The sequence below is a fragment of the Scyliorhinus canicula genome, chromosome 3, assembly GCF_902713615.1.
Source record: "Scyliorhinus canicula chromosome 3, sScyCan1.1, whole genome shotgun sequence".
NCBI lineage: Eukaryota > Metazoa > Chordata > Chondrichthyes > Carcharhiniformes > Scyliorhinidae > Scyliorhinus > Scyliorhinus canicula.
The window spans coordinates 262,808,626-262,825,820 of NC_052148.1; positions in this window are offsets into that span (position 1 = coordinate 262,808,626).

A 17,195-nucleotide genomic window follows, 5' to 3' on the forward strand; every position below is an offset into this window, starting at 1 on the left:
TGTCTGAAGAGAAAAGTGGTGCAAGTTGAAAGCTTTGGTTTCTCCGTCGGCGTGTGGATAAGAGGAATAAATCGAATAAGGGTGCTTGCCTGACTCGGAAGGCCCTCGTGTCGCAGGAGGGGAGAACATGGCGGAAGCCCTGTGTCATCGTTGCCCTCCCACTGGACAACTGAGAAGCTGGTGGAATTCCTTACACAGAACATAAAGAAACAGAGACAAGGGGCAGCACGGTAGCATGGTGGTTAGCATAAATGCTTCACAGCTCCAGGGTCCCAGGTTCGGTTCCCGGCTGGGTCACTGTCTGTGCGGAGTCTGCACGTCCTCCCCGTGTGTGCGTGGGTTTCCTCCGGGTGCTCCGGTTTCCTCCCACAGTCCAAAGATGTGCGGGTTAGGTGGATTGGCCATGGTAAATTGCCCGTAGTGTCCTAAAAAGTAAGGTTAAGGGGGGGGGGGTTGTTGGGTTACGGGTATAGGGTGGATACGTGGGTTTGAGTAGGGTGATCATTGCTCGGCACAACATCGAGGGCCGAAGGGCTTGTTCTGTGCTGTACTGTTCTATGTTCTATGTTCTAGCTGTCTCTGGTGAGCTGGCGAAGAGGTTTGAGGTGGCAGTGGCACCCATTCGTGTAACTTTGAACAGAGTGGAACAACGGCTGGAGGTGCAGAGCTTGACAATTTGGAAGGTGGAGAAGAGGTCACGGAGCATAGTAATCGGATTGCCTCTTTGGAGGCAGAGGAGGTGATAGAACATAGAACATACAGTGCAGAAGGAGGCCATTCGGCCCATTGAGTCTGCACCGACCCACTTAAGCCCTCACTTCCACCCTATCCCCGTTACCCAATAAGAACATAAGAACATAAGAACTAGGAGCAGGAGTAGGCCATCTGGCCTCTCGAGCCTGCTCCGCCATTCAATTAGATCATGGCTGATCTTTTGTGGACTCAGCTCTACTTTCCGGCCCGAACACCATAACCCTTAATCCCTTTATTCTTCAAAAAACTATCTATCTTTACCTTAAAAATATGTAATGAAGGAGCCTCAACTGCTTCACTGGGCAAGGAATTCCATAGATTCACAACGCTTTGGGTGAAGAAGTTCCTCCTAAACTCAGTCCTAAATCTACTTCCCCTTATTTTGAGGCTATGCCCCCTAGTTCTGCTTTCACCCGCCAGTGGAAACAACCTGCCCGCATCTATCCTATCTATTCCCTTCATAATTTTATAAGTTTCTATAAGATCCCCCCTCATCCTTCTAAATTCCAATGAGTACAGTCCCAGTCTACTCAACCTCTCCTCATAATCCAACCCTTCAACTCTGGGATTAACCTAGTGAATCTCCTCTGCACACCCTCCAGCGCCAGTATGTCCTTTCTCAAGTAAGGAGACCAAAACTGAACACAATACTCCAGGTGTGGCCTCACTAACACCTTATACAATTGCAACATAACCTCCCTAGTCTTAAACTCCATCGCTCTAGCAATGAAGGACATAATTCCATTTGCCTTCTTAATCACCTGTTGCACTTGTAAACCAACCTTCTGTGACTCATGCACTAGCACACCCAAGTCTCTCTGAACAGCGGCATGCTTTAATATTTTATCGTTTAAATAATAATCCCGTTTGCTGTTATTCCTACCAAAATGGATAACCTCACATTTGTCAACATTGTATTCCATCTGCCAGACCCTAGCCCATTCACTTAACCTATCCAAATCCCTCTGCAGACTTCCAGTATCCTCTGCACTTTTCGCTTTACCACTCATCTTAGTGTCATCTGCAAACTTGGACATATTGCCCTTGGTCCCCAACTCCAAATCTTCTATGTAAATTGTGAACAATTGTGGGCCCAACACGGATCCCTGAGGGACACCACTAGCTACTGATTGCCAACCAGAGAAACACCCATTAATCCCAACTCTTTGCTTTCTATTAATTAACCAATCCTCTATCCATGCTACTACTTTACCCTTAATGCCATGCATCTTTATCTTATGCAGCAACCTTTTGTGTGGCACCTTGTCAAAGGCTTTCTGGAAATCCAGATATACCACATCCATCGGCTCCCCGTTATCTACTGCACTGGTAATGTCCTCAAAAAATTCCACTAAATTAGTTAGGCATGACCTGCCCTTTACGAACCCATGCTGCGTCTGCCCAATGGGACAATTTCTATCCAGATGCCTCGCAATTTCTTCCTTGATGATAGATTCCAGCATCTTCCCTACTACCGAAGTTAAGCTCACTGGCCTATAATTTCCTGCTTTCTGCCTACCTCCTTTTTTAAACAGTGGCGTCACGTTTGCTAATTTCCAATCCACCGGGACCACCCAAGAGTCTAGTGAATTTCGGTAAATTATCACTAGTGCATCTGCAATTTCCCTAGCCATCTCTTTTAGCACTCTGGGATGCATTCCATCAGGGCCAGGAGACTTGTCTACCTTTAGCCCCATTATCTTGCCCATCAGTCCCTCCTTAGTGATAACAATCCTCTCAAGGTCCTCACCTGTCATAGCCTCATTTCTATCAGTCGCTGGCATGTTATTTGTGTCTTCCACTGTGAAGACCGACCCAAAAAACCTGTTCAGTTCCTCAGCCATTTCCTCATTTCCCATTATTAAAACTCCCTTCTCATCCTCTAAAGGACCAATATTTACCTTAGCCACTCTTTTTTGTCTTATATATTTGTAAAAATTTTTACTGTCTGTTTCTATATTCTGAGCAAGTTTACTCTCATACTCTACCTTACTCTTCTTTATAGCTTTTTTAGTAGCTTTCTGTTGGCCCCTAAAGATTTCCCAGTCCTCTAGTCTCCCAGCAATCTTTGCCACTTTATATGCTTTTTCCTTCAATTTGATACTCTCCCTTATTTCCTTAGATATCCACGGTCGATTTTCCCTCTTTCTTCCGTCCTTCCTTTTTGTTGGTATAAACCTTTGCTGAGCACTGTGAAAAATCGCTTGGAAGGTTCTCCACTGTTCCTCAACTGTTCCACCATAAAGCCTTAGCTCCCAGTCTACCTTAGCTAGTTCTTCTCTCATCCCCTTGTACTCTTTGTTTAAACACAAAACACTAGTATTTGATTTTACTTTCTCACCCTCCATCTGTATTTTAAATTCCACCATATTGTGATCGCTCCTTCCAAGAGGATCCCTAACTATGAGATCATGAATCAATCCTGTCTCATTACACAGGCCAAGATCTAGGACCGCTTGTTCCCTCGTAGGTTCCATTACATACTGTTCTAGGAAACTATCGCGGATACATTCTATAAACTCCTCCTCAAGGTTGCCTTGACCGACCTGGTTAAACCAATCGACATGTAGATTAAAATCCCCCATGATAACTGCTGTACCATTTCTACATGCATCAGTTATTTCTTTGTTTATTGCCTGCCCCACCATAACGTTACTATTTGGTGGCCGATAGACTATTCCTATCAGTGACTTTTTCGCCTTACTATTCCTGATTTCCACCCAAATGGATTCAACCTTATCCTCCATAGCACCGATGTCATCCCTTACTATTGCCCGGATGTCATCCTTAAATAACAGAGCAACACCACCTCCCTTACCATCCACTCTGTCCTTCCGAATAGTTTGATACCCTCGGATATTTAACTCCCAGTCGTGACCATCCTTTAACCATGTTTCATATAACTCCTCCTAACCTTTTTGGACACTAAGGGGCAATTTATCATGACCAATCCACCTAACCTGCACGTCTTTGGACTGTGGAAGGAAACCGGAGCACCCGGACGAAACCCACGCAGACACAGGGAGAAGGTGCAGACTCCGCACAGACAGTGACCCAGCAGGGACCCTGGCGCTGTGAAGCCAAGTGCTATCCACTTGTGCTACCATACTGCCCAAATATGATGTTGACGGAGAGGTAGAGGATATTGAAGGTCAAGGCCGATGACTTGGAAAATCACTCCAGGTGCCAGAGTTTGAGGATAGAAGATACGATTGGAATGGAATATCTGGTGAGGATGTTTGGGAAGCTGGAGGGGTGGGGGGGGGGGGGGGTCATCGCAAACCCTCCCAAAGTAGATCGGGCCCACCGGTCATTGAGACAAAAGCCAAGGTCTGGGGAGCCGCCACGGGCGATTATAGTTCGACATCACAGGTACTTGGATAAGGAGAGGATCCTCAGGCGGGCGAAGGACACTCGAGAATGCAGTTGGGAAGGCCTTCCCATCAGAATTTGTCAGCATATTGGGGCAGAACTGGCACAAAGGCGTGCAGGGTTTAACAAGGCCCAAGGCGGCTCTTTACAAGAGCAAGGTGCCTTTTGGAGTGGTGTACCCGGCTCGCCTGCTGGTTACGTTCAGTGATCGGGAGTATTATTTTGGCACGCCGGAGGAGGCAAATAACTTTGTGAAGAAACATGGACTGGGGGAGAATTGAACAATGTTGTTGATTATACCTGGTTTAGCACACTGGGCTAAATCACTGTCTTTGAAAGCAGACCAAGGCAGGCCAGCAGCACGGTTCAATTCCCATACCCGCCTCCCCGAACAGGCGCCGGAATGTGGCGACTAGGGACTTTTTACAATAACTTTAAGGGGCTGATTTAGCACACTGGGTAAATCGCTGGCTTTTAAAGCAGACCAAGATAGGCCATCAGCACGGGTTCAATTCCCGTACCCGCCTCCCCGAATAGACGCCGGAATGTGGCGACTGGGGGTTTTTCACAGTAACTAAATTTGAAGACTACTTGTGACAATGTGCGATTGTCATTTCATTTCATTGTTGGGTTGTTTGAGCTATTTCCGAGCCCTTTTTCTGGATTTGTGGATTCTTTTGTTTTTTGTCTTTTTACTGTGTTGGTGGAAATGTTTGGGGGGGAGGGGTTAGGTGTGGGTATTCCTGAAATACGTGATATTAAAGTTGGGTTTGGGTAGGGGGGCTGTTAGCTGATCCATTGTGTGACAACTTAGATTTCTCCTCAGGCGGGGGTCACCTTGCTGGCAGTTATACTAGTTAACGGGAGCGAGGTGGGGGTTAAGGTAACAAATCAATGTTGTTTGGGTTTTCTTCGTTTGGGAGGGGGAGGGTTTGTTGGAGTTCGGCGGGTTATTTGTTTGGTGCTGGGGGGGGGGCAGGGAGGTGGAGAGGGAGGGGCTGGAGAGGGGTAGATTGCTGACGATGAGGATTTCTTTGTTCATGATTTGGTCTGAGGGGGGTGATGGGACGGGGGGGGGGGGGTGCCGATGGCCATCTTGGGTGGGCCTGGAACTGGTAAGTTGGGGACTTGGCGGACCTCCTTGTGGGTGGGATAGGGCTGATCATAGTTGGGGGGCGGGGGGGTCAGAGTTCTCCAATCAGGTTAGCTGCATGGAACACGAGGGGGTTAAATGGGCCGGTTAAAAGGTCCTGGGTATTTGCCCATCTAAAAAGTTTGAAGGCGGATGTGGCTTTCTTGCAGGAGAGGCACCTGAGGGTTCGGGATCGGCCAAGGCTGTGGAAAGGGTGAGTGGGGCAAGAGTTCCACTCGCGTTTTGATGCGAGGGTGGCCACGATGCTGATCAATAGGAGGGTGACCTTCTCAATGGATAAGATTTTGCTGGACTCGGGAGGGACATGTGATAGTGAGTGGGGTATTGGCAGATGCTCCGGTGGGTCGTCGTGAATGGATATGCCTCAAATTGCGGCGACACGGACTTCATTGAGAAGGTGCTGCTGGCCATCCCGGAGCTCGACTTGCACCGGTTGATTATGGGGGGGGGGGTATTTAATTGTGTGTTAGACCCTCGGCTGGACAGGTCGGGCCCCAAATTCTTTCCAACATTGGGGGCGGCAAAGAAGCTGCTAGTATTCATGGAACAGATGGGGGTGGGGGGGGGGGGGGGGGGGTTGGGTTGGGGTGAGGGGGAATGGGTGGGGGGGAACGGGTGGGGGTGGGGGGGAATGGGTGGGGGGGAATGGGTGGGGGTGGGGGGAATGGGTGGGGGTGGGGAGTTGGGTGGGGGGAATGGGTGGGGGGGAATGGGTGGGGGTGGGGGGAATGGGTGGGGGTGGGGGGGAATGGGTGGGGGTGGGGAGTTGGGTGGGGGTGGGGGGGGGAATGGGTGGGGGTGGGGGGGAATGGGTGGACCTGTGGAAATTTAGATACTCGAGGGAGAAGGAGTTTTCCTTTTTTCCGGATGTGCATTGGGTCTACTCCCGCATTGATTTCTTTGTGGTGGGGAAGTTGTTACTCCCCGGGGTTATGAGGATGGGGGTGCTTGACGATTCTAATATCAGTGAGGCGTTTTACTCTAGGTGACTGCCGTTCATTACCTTCTTCAACGAGTTGGTTGTCATCAGCAGTTGGGGGGGGTGGTAAGGAGGAGGGCGGGCTAGGGACGGACCTGACCGATAGGTGATGCCAGCCAGACCCACGCCAATGTGATTTGTTCTTTTACTATTCTCTGAAATGGCCTGACAAATTGTGACACCCTATGATCGCTGGATGTATCCTGGGTGGTAATGAAACAATTTCTATGGTGCAATTTATTTTTGATCAGGCAAATGTTCCCAGATTAAATAAATTCAGCCGCTAGCTGAAAATATTAATGCGTCCATATACTGAATTCTTCACCAAATTCCATTGCATGAAGTAACTTCTCTCTCAATTTTTCCATGCTGCTGTAGTTGAGAAGGTCCAGGGTCCTGGTACAGGGAGAGACACAAGGTGTGGATGTATGTGGTTTACTGCTCCTGGCATTAACAATTAAAATGCTGAAATTCCCAATCCCTTCCGCTGGGATTCTGTCACTTCCTGTCAGAAATGTTGGGAAGATTAACCACACTGAAATTAAAATCACGCCCATAACTATGCAGAACCCTTTAGTCAACAGAACATTTTTTCCCCTGACCAGCAATTGCTACTTGCCTCCGTGAAATGATAGCTAGTGCCCTGCACAGTCCCAGCTCTGCAGATTGCATTCAATACGCCACTTAAAAACAAAATCTGCTGTAGGTTTTAAGAAATTCATTCTTGATGTCGCTGGCTGTGCCGGGATTTATTGCCCATCCCTAATTGCCCTTGTGGGGCAAGTTAAGAGTCAACTCCCAATGGGTCAGAATGGAGGAGAGTTTGGGTAGAGGGCCGGGATTGAAGGCACTAGCGACAGCGCCGCTCCTGACGGCCCAGGGGGGATACGCAGCGAGTCCGGTAGTAGTAGCTTTGTTGAGAATTTAGAGCCAGCACTTCGGGTTGGGGGCAGGGTCAAGGGAAATGCCGATTCAGGGGAACCACAGATTTGAGCCAAGTAAATGGGATGGAAATGTTCGGAGATGGGAGAAGAAAGGAATTAGAACACTAAAAGATTTATTTCTTGGGGGTGGTTTTGCGGGATTGAAGGAGCTGGGAGCGAAGTATGGGCCTGAGCAGGGGGAAATATTTAGATACATGCAGGTTTGAGACTTTGCCAGAAAGAAGATACAGAGCTTCACAGTAGAGCCGGCTTCCACATTGCTGGAGGAGGTGCTGACGACAGGAGGACTGGAGTATCGTCGGTTTATCGGCTATTTTGGAGGAGGAGAAGGCGCCACTAGAAGGGATCAAGGCAAAGTGGTAGAAAGAGTTGGGAGAGGTTATAGAGGAGGGGTTCTGGTGTGAGGCGCTCCGGAGGGTGAACGCCTCCACCTCGTGTGCGAGGTTGGGGCTGATACAGCTGAAGGTGGTGTATAGAGCGCACCTCACAAGGGCGAGGACGAGCCGGCTCTTTGAGGGGGTAGAAGAAGTGTGTGAATGTTGCAGGGGGAGGCCCCGCAAACCACGTTCATATGTGTTGGTCCTGTCCAAAGCTGGAGGATTACTGGAAGGAGGTGTTTAGGGTAATCTCTGAAGTGGTGCACGTGAAACTGGACCCGGGCCCTCGGGAGGCCATATTCGGGGTGTCGGACCAGCCGGGGTTGGAAACGGGTGCGGAGGCAGATGTTGTAGCCTTCGCCTCATTGATCGCCCGAAGGCGGATCCTTAGGATGGAGATCAATCTCTCCACCCTGTGCCCTGGCTTGGTGGGGGAACCTGCTGGATTTCTTAATGCTTGAAAAGGTCAAATTTGAACTGAGGGGAAGGATGGAGGGTTCTACAATTCATGGGCTTTATCATTATATACTTTCAAGAATTGGATCACATCGAACATTAGGGGGGTTGGGGGCTGGGAGGGTTGGAGGGAGGGGGACTGTATGTGCTAATGGTGACTATGGGTGATTCATGATTCCTTTTTGTCATTTGTTTATGTCTACATGTGGGCCAATGTCTGGGGTTTGGTGGGAGGATGGGATCGTTGTTATTGATATGGGGATTGACATTACATTCGTTACTGATTATTGTTTATTGTTGGGTGAAAATTTGGGAGAAAATGTGAAAAAGGAGAATGTGAAAATTGTTAAGAGTCAACCACATTGCTGTGGGTCTGGAGTCACAGGTAGACCAGACCAGGTAAGGCTGGCAGATTTCCTTCCCTAAAGGACATTCGTGAACTAGATGGTTTTTTACGACAATCGGCAATGGTTTCATGGTCATCATTAGACTTTCAATTCCAGATTTTTATTGAATTCAAATTTCACCATCTGCAGTGGCAGGATTTGAACCTGGGGCTCCAGAGCATTACCCTGGGCTTCTGCTTTACTAGTCCAGTGACAACACCATTATGCCACCGCTTCTCCTTCAATGGCCTAAGCTCTCTTCTGCCTTGCCCCCCCCCCCCCCCCCCCCCCCCCCCACCAGCGCCGGCTCTAGGGTTGCTGGCGCCCCGGGCAAGCTGAACTTCGGCGCCCTTGGGGGGGGCGGGGCCGGGGCCGGGGGGGGGGGGCCGGGGCCGGGGGGGGGCGGGGCCGGGGGCGAGGGGGGGGCGGGGCTGGGGCCGAGGGGGGGGGGCGAGCGGGGGGGGCGGGACGAGCGGGGGGGCGGGGCGGGGGCGGGGCCGAGGGGGGCGGGGCCGGGGCCGGGGCCGAGGGGGGGGGGCGCGGGGGGGGGGGGGGGGGGAGGGAGGGGGGCGAGGCCGAGGAGGGGCGGGGGGGCGAGGCCGAGGAGGGGCGGGGGGGGGCGAGGCCGAGGAGGGGCGGGGGTGGCGGACCCGAGGGGGGTCATCCAAATAATCTGCTATTGTGGGGGGAGAAAACAGCAAACTACCCTTCTTTGAACCATCTAGTTCTAACCCTGTTTCACAGGTATGGAAATTCCAGGATTCCAGATGATGGTCCCACTCCCAGACCAGAGAATACATAGACAGGAGTTGACACTGAATGTTTCACTGTCTTTCACGTATAAATTATAACAACCAACTCTTGGACTAAGATCTCACAGGTTGTTCCCCTGGCAATGAAGGAAATTACTGAGAGTAAATAACTGCAAATGGAAATAGTCAACTCCCACCATCCACGGGAATTCCACTCCCACTAGATCTCAAGGTTAAATTGCAAATGGTGAACACAGTTTATAATGGGACGGAATTGAAAAGGCTCAAGGCAAAGTAAGCACAGGGTGGAGAAGCACGCAGTCAAGGGTAAGAGCAAATACCTTCAGATGGGAGGGGGGTGGGAAGAGAGGTGTGAAAGAGAGAATAAACAGGACTTCTTTCCTCAGTGAACTGGGTCGTGCACAAATCCAAGAGACAACCAATGTGGTTTGAATTAGCACAAAACCATTGCAGTTAATTGTTCCCTGTTGCATTCTCCATGTCGTCACATTCTCACAATCCTGTTGTTCTACGGTCTATCATTCCTGTTTACGAACCACCATGTGATTCCTCCGCACTCCATCATTCACTGATCTGATCATCGTAGCAGTGAAAAGGAGACAAATATTGACAGGATAAATTAGGTTACTTTCTTTTACTTCATGCCTGCAACTGCCTGACTCCAGGAAATATCCACAGTACACATCAAAATGTTATTATTACTGCATGCTTTCGGCACATTTAATGTGGGTTACACATTATCTGACCTCACTGGCTCCATCCTCCCCGGGTTACACACTGTCTGATCTCACTGGCTCCATCCTCCCCGGGTTACACACTGTCTGATCTCACCGGCTCCAACCCCGCGGACCCGAAGGGGGGGCGGACCCGAGGGCGGGGCGGGGGGGGCGGACCCGAGGGCGGGGCGGGGGGCAGACCCGAGGGCGGGGCGGGGGGGACTGAGGGGGGGGGGGGGTGGACCGAGCCGGGGGGCCGCCCTGGGGGCGGGCGGCCACCGCGCATGCGCTGGTTGGCACCGGCCCAACTGCGCATGCGCGGGACCCGAGTCTCTGGCGCCCCCGAGCACATAGCGCCCCGGGCGACAGCCCGAGTTGCCGGTGCCTTGAGCCGGCCCTGCCCCCCACACAGCAGGATTAATTTGTGCTCTTTTTGCAGGGGTGGGATGGGAGGGGCCTGCCTCACCGGTTTGCACACACACCATTGAAAGCTCAGCACTGACTTCTGCACTCACTCCTGCGCCTTTGGCCTCTTTTGTTGCAAGGTCAGAAAGCCAAGTCCTGGCTGAACGTAACTGGTCCATTTGGTTGGATACCTTTGATCCCCAAAGCACCATCAAAAATACCATTCAAAAACAAATGCAATTTCACATAGGCAGCTAGTAAATCAGTGGCCTGACGTTATTCCCTCAAAGGCACAAACAACCCTGTCTTGCATTGACTCACTGACTAAACGACGTGGGAGAACTTGTAGATATCAATGATTGCCACAACAGTCAACATTATCTCAGAGTAAAGGGCTTCAGTTAATTGGAGATGTTATATGATCTGCTCAGGGCCATGTTAGGATTTAGGACGTATTCCAAATTCTGACAGGTTTGATGCAGACAATGAGGAGATGCTGCTTCCCCTGACAGGGAGTCCTCAATTCAGAGGGCAAAGGTTTAAGATCGTCCGTAAAAGATCCAGAGGGGAGGTGGGGAGAATTTTGTTTTGATGCAGTGAATGATTATGGTCTGGAATGCGCTGCCTGAAGGGGCGGTGGAAGCAGGTTCAACAGGGCCGGCTCAAGGCACCGGCAACTCGGGCAGTCGCCCGGGGCGCCATGTGTTAGGGGGCGCCAGAGACTCGGGTCCCGCGCATGCGCAGTTGGGCAGGTGCCAACCAGCGCATGCGCGGTGGCTGCCCTCCCCCAGGGCGGCCCCCCCCCCTCGGTCCGCTCCCCCGCGGTCAGCCCCCCCCCTCGGGTCCGCCCCCCCCCTCGGGTCCGCCCCCCGCCCCCCCTCGGGTCCGCCCCCCCGCCCCCCCTCGGGTCCGCCCCCCCTCGGGTCCGCCCCCCGCGGGTCCGCCCCCCCCCCTCGGGTCCGCCCCCCCTCGGCCCCCCGCCCCTCGGCCCCCCGCCCCTCGGCCCCCCCCCGCCCCGCCCCCCTCCGCCCCGCCCCCGCCCCCCCCCGGCCCCCCCCCCCCCCCCCCCCCCCCCCAAGGGCGCCGAAGTTCAGCTTGCCCGGGGCGCCAGCAACCCTAGGGCCGGCGCTGAGGTTCAATGATAGCTTTCAAAAGAGAATTGGGATATACTTGAAACGCTGGAACTCCTGACCAGGAAGGTAACAGGAATGGTTACGTGCCCGCACGCGGCTGGCATGTGGGCAATTGTCCCCAACCCCTTTCCAGCCAACGGCTTGAACTTCGGTGAAGTCTTAAAAGGTTCCGGGCGAGGGCAGCACGGTGGCGCAGTGGGTTAGCCCTGCAGTCTCACGGCGCCGAGGTCCCAGGTTCGATCTCGGCTCTGGGTCACTGGCCGTGGGGAGTTTGCACATTCTCCCCGTGTCTGCGTGGGTTTCGCCCCCACAACCCAAAGATGTGTAGGCTAGGCGGATTGGCCACGCTAAATTGCCCCTTAATTGGAAAAATTGAATTGGGTACTCTAAATTTATTTTTTAAAAGTTCCAAGCGGCCCGGTGGCGCAGTGGTTAGCACTGCTGCCTTGTGGCGTTTTGGACTAAAGCCAACCTGTGCAGAGCCTGATATTTAGAAATATTTTTAAGGACACGAGCTTGGAGGCGCTTGTAAAAGCGCAGTTGCCGCTCCCTCCAACAAGGTATACCACGAGCCCGGTGGTGGCGGCTACCCTCAAAATTTGTGGGCAATGGAGACGGCACAGGGGGGAGGTGGGGGTCTCGATGAGGTCCCCGATACGGGGGAACCACCGGTTTGTTCCAGAGAGAATTGATGTCGGGTTCCTGAGTTGGCACAGGGCAGGTGTTAGGAGGTTGAGGGACCTGTTTGTAGACGGGAAGTTTGCAAGCCTGGGTGAGTTAGAGGGGAAGTTCGGGCTCCCCCCGGGGAACATTTTTAGGTACATCCAGGTGAGGGCGTTTGCCAGGCGGAAGGTGGTGGGGTTCCCTCTGTTGCCCCCACGTGGGGTCCAGGACAGGGTGCTTTCGGGGGTGTGGGTTGGAGGGGTGAGGATTTTGGACATATACCAAGTGATGCAGGAGGTAGATGAGGCCTCGGTGGAGGAGCTGTAGGGTAAATGGGAAGAGGAGCTGGGCGAGGAGATTGAGGAGGGGACGTGGGCGGATGCTCTGGAAAGAGTGAACTCCTCCTCTTCATGTGCGAGGCTTAACCTCATACAGTTCAAGGTGCTACATAGGGCTCATATGACCGGGACGAGGATGAGTAGGTTCTTTGGGGGCGAAGACAGGTGTACTAGGTGCTCGGGGAGCCCAGCGAACCATGCCCATATGTTCTGGGCATGCCCAGCGCTGGGGGAGTTTTGGGAGGGGGTAGCAAAGACGGTGTCGAGGGTGGTAGGATCCAGGGTCAATCCAGGCTGGGGACTCGCAATATTTGGGGTTGCAGTGGAGCAGGGAGTGCAGGAGGTGAAAGAGGCCGGTGTTCTGGCCTTTGCGTCCCTAGTAGCCCGGCGGAGGATTCTTCTTCAGTGGAAGGATGCGAGGCCCCCAAGCGTGGAGGCCTGGATCAACGATATGGCGGGGTTCATCAAATTGGAGAGAGTGAAATTTGCCCTGAGGGGATCAGTACAGGGTTTTCTTCAGGCGGTGGCTGCCTTTCCTGGATTTCCTGGCAGAACGGTAGGGAAAAAAAAGCCAGCCAGCAGCAGCAGCCCGGGGGGGGGGGGGGGGGGGGGGGGGGTTCCCGTTTCGGTGGGTTGGGTTGAAGGGACGTGTACACGTGTTCTTTGGTTATGACAGGTGTTAATCTCTTTCTTCTTTTTTTATTTAACGGGGGGGGTTGTTCTTTGTTGTTTTTCTTAATTGTTAATTTTCTTGTTTTTTGTTAATATTTTCTGTTATTGATATTTTGTGAAAATCTGAATAAAAATTATTTAAAAAAAAAGAAATATTTTAAAATGTCTAAATTATATGTGTACTTAAGTGGCGGTGGCGGCTGGTGGTGGTGGCGGGGGTGGGGCGGGGGGTGGCTGGTGGTGGTGAGGGTGTGGCGGGGGCGGCTGGTGGTGGTGGGGGTGGGACGGGGGGCGGCTGTTGGTGAGACGGGCCACTTGTGGAGTTGCCCCCTGTTTGGAGAGGCTGGTGGTGGGTATTTGTACACGGCCTGGTTAGCTCCGTTGGTCGACAGAGGGTCCTTTAGTTCCACAATCATGGTTCCAAGCGCCATGATGGGTCAGTTTCTTTTTCTTAACTATTTAATTCAAAATACATTTTCATTGATTTATACCCAAAGTTCCTCAGAAAATAAATGTAAGGTGCGATCTATTGGCTATGTCGCGCCCTGAGGATGGTAAATCTCGCGAGACCGCGACCTAACAAGATCCCGTGAAGCATCTCAATCTGGATCCTGCCCATTGAGGTCGGGACCCAGATTTGCATGTCCAAGGAACCAGTTAGTCTCACTCGAATACCTCTGCGTCGGATCTACCCAGCGCCCGGGATCGAACGGCCTCGCCTCGGAAACCCCGAGTGGGTGCTGTTTAGAAGTGGTCTCCACAATTGTGGACTGGGCGTACTGGCATTTGGGGGGGGGGGGGGTGTCTCCCTGGTGATCGGGAGCCCCTGGGTGGCTGGGCTCTGAGCGGGATGGTATCCTGGCACCCCAGATGCCACCTGGGCTCTGTTGAACTGCTACCTGTGCACCCCGGCAATGCCACCTGGGTTGCCACCTTGCCAGTGCCAGGGTGCCCATGTAGCACTGACAGGGTCTCTGCCAGGGTTCCAGACTGGCGGAGCCCAGGTGACATCTTGTCCATTCTGGGGATTGGGACTGGGGGTGCCCTGCCCTTATGACCCCCTAATTGGTATCTTGGGAGGGGGTACGGAGACAGTGGTGGTGGGGGTGGTCTAGAGTCTGGAGATCGTGGCGCCAGAGGTCCAGAAAAAAGCAAAGTCCTGTTTCACAGCGGGATAGTTCTCAATAATAATAATAATCTTTATTGTCACAAGCAGGCTTACATTAACACTGCAATGAAGTTACTGTGAAAATCCCCTCATCGCCACAAGGGGAAGCACGGTAGCATTGTGGATAGCGCAATTGCTTCACATTTCCAGGGTCCCAGGTTCGATTCCGGCTTGGGTCACTGTCTGTGCGGAGTCTGCACATCCTCCCCGTGTGTGCGTGGGTTTCCTCCGGGTGCTCCGGTTTCCTCCCACAGTCCAAAGATGTGCAGGTTAGGTGGATTGGGCATGATAAATTGCCCTTAGTGTCCAAAATTGCCCTTAGTGTTGGGTGGGGTTACTGGGTTATGGGGATATAGTAGAGGTATTGACCTCGGGTAGGGATGCTCTTTCCAAGAGCCGGTGCAGACTCGATGGGCCGAATGGCCTCCTTGTGCACTGTAAATTCTGGTGTCTGTTCGGGTACACAGAGGGAGAATTCAGAATGTCCAAATTACCTAACAAGCACGTCTTTCGGGACTCGTGGGAGGAAACGGGAGCACCCGGAGGAAACCCACGCAGACACAGGGACAACGTGCAGGCTCTGCACAGACAGTGACCCAAGCCGGGAATCGAACCTGGGACCCTGGAGCTGTGAAGCAACAGCACTGACCACTGTACTACCGTGCTGCCCCACCGCTGCAAGCACCAGGAAACACCCGGCTAAACGTACCCGACATAGGATTCGGTTTCATTTCCGTCAAATCGCATGTGTGGTTTCCAAGGCAGGCTGTCTCCCAAATAATTGGTTTGGGTGTGGAGAAAATAAAATCTTATTTTTGCTAATGCAAGAACTTGACTGTTAACATGGTTGCTCTCTGAATAGTGGCGACATTTTCCATTCATTGACTTTGTTACAAAGGGGACATTTAAAAGGCACTAGCTTGTGCAAAACATAAACATGATTCGGAGACAGAAAGCAGGGATGAATTGACACTGCATCTGCACATGTGCAGAAGTGCCCCCCCCCCTAGTGTTGTTGCACAACAAATGCAGCCTGCCCGAAAAGGAAACTATTTGTAGCGCAGGGCGAGCAGAGTGAGGCAAATTGGATAGCTCCTTCAAAGAACTAGAAGCATAAGCTCAGTAGCCTGTATATGTGTTGCATAAGATTCTATGGTTCTTCATGCCACTTTAAGATATATCCACTTTGGATGGCTTCATTAATAACCCTTGCATCCAGCAAAAACATTTTTGCATCCTCATCCAGGCGATGTGAGTGTCTCTATCTCACCCCTAATTGCCCTTGGTGTTGCGGTGAGCTGCCTTCCTGAAACACCACAGTCTATGTGGTGTAGGTACACCCACAGTGCTATTAGGGAGGGAGGTCCAGGATTTTGACCTCGCGACAGTGAAGGAATGGTTGCAATTCAGGATAGCGTGTGGCTTGGAGGGAAGTTGCAGCTGGTCATGCTACCGTGTATCTGCTGGCCTTGTCCTTCTAGGTGGTACAGTCCCTGGGTCTGGACAGTGCTGTCAAAGGATCCTTGGTGAGTTACCGCAGTAGATGGTACACACTGCTGCCACTGTGTGCGGGCGGCAGAGAGAGCGCTTGTTCAAGGTGGTGGATGGGATACCAATCTAGCAGGCTGCTCTGCCCTGGACGGCGTCAAGCCTCTTGAGTGTTACTGGAGCTTCATTCATCTAGGCAAGTGGAAAATATTCCATTCCCATCTGTCTTGTGCCTGTAGATGTTGGACAGGCTTTGGGGAGTCAGGGGGTGAGTTTACTTGCCTCAGAATTCTCAGCCTCTGACCTGCTGTTGTGGCCACAAATTTATGTGGCTGGTCTACTTAGGCTTCTGGTCATTGATAACCCCCTGGAGGTTGATAATGGAGGAGTTCAGCAATGGTAATGCTACTGAATGTCAAGGAAAGGTGGTGAGATTCAGTCTTATTGGGGAACGGTCCTTTCCTGGCCCTTGGGCACGTGACTCAGTAATTGACCGTGCTGAGATGCGCAAGTCTGTATTATTCATTAAAGCACAATAAACGTATTTACCAAGAAACCACTTTTCCCCCCCTCCCCTGCTGGGGTTCCAAAGACTTCCCAAAAGTTTCTGACTGTTTCGTCAGTTTGTGTATATCCATTGTGAATTGCATTCTGCGGATATAAAACATAGATTACTGAAGGGATGGTCTAATTGAACTGTTTAGAATGTTGAAGGAGGATCTTAATTTCCTTTGATAAGGGGGGGGGGGGGAACAATGTTAAATTAGGGCAAGGTCATTAAAGGCTGGAATCAGGAAAGAGTTTTACATGCAAGTGGGAATCTGGGACACATCCCAAAGCATTTTCAAGACTGAAATGAACAGATTTGTGTCTTGGATTGTGAATTAAAATTAGATAAATGGGACTGGAGGTACAAATAAGGAGTCTGATTAAATGACGGCTCAGCATTGAGGAGCTAAGTGACCTGTAACCCCCCCCACCTCACTGCACTTCCCATTGAAGTTGGGTGACTGATCAAATTCCCATGGGCTGGGGCCAGTTAGAATTACCCCCAGGGATTTTGATTTGATAAGGATTTGATGTAGTTTAGATTTGTAGATTACTGTTTAATGTGCTCCGACACTGCATTTGTTCCCTGTGCAGAGAAGACAGAAAGTGTGAAGGACATTGAGAGGTAAATGTGCAACACAGCCACCAGGCCTGTTCCAGCAGCTCCCCACTCATAATCGGCGTTTCCATGGATAATGGTCCTCAGTTCTTCAGGCTGGAATTCACCCACAACCGGCAGGGAAGTACTGCTCCTGCAACTTTGTGAAAAAGCCTTGAATTGTTGCTCTACAGATGTGTTTAAAAAAAATTAATTTAGAGTACCCAATTCTTTTTTTTTTCCAATTAAGGGGCAATTTAGCCTGGCCAATT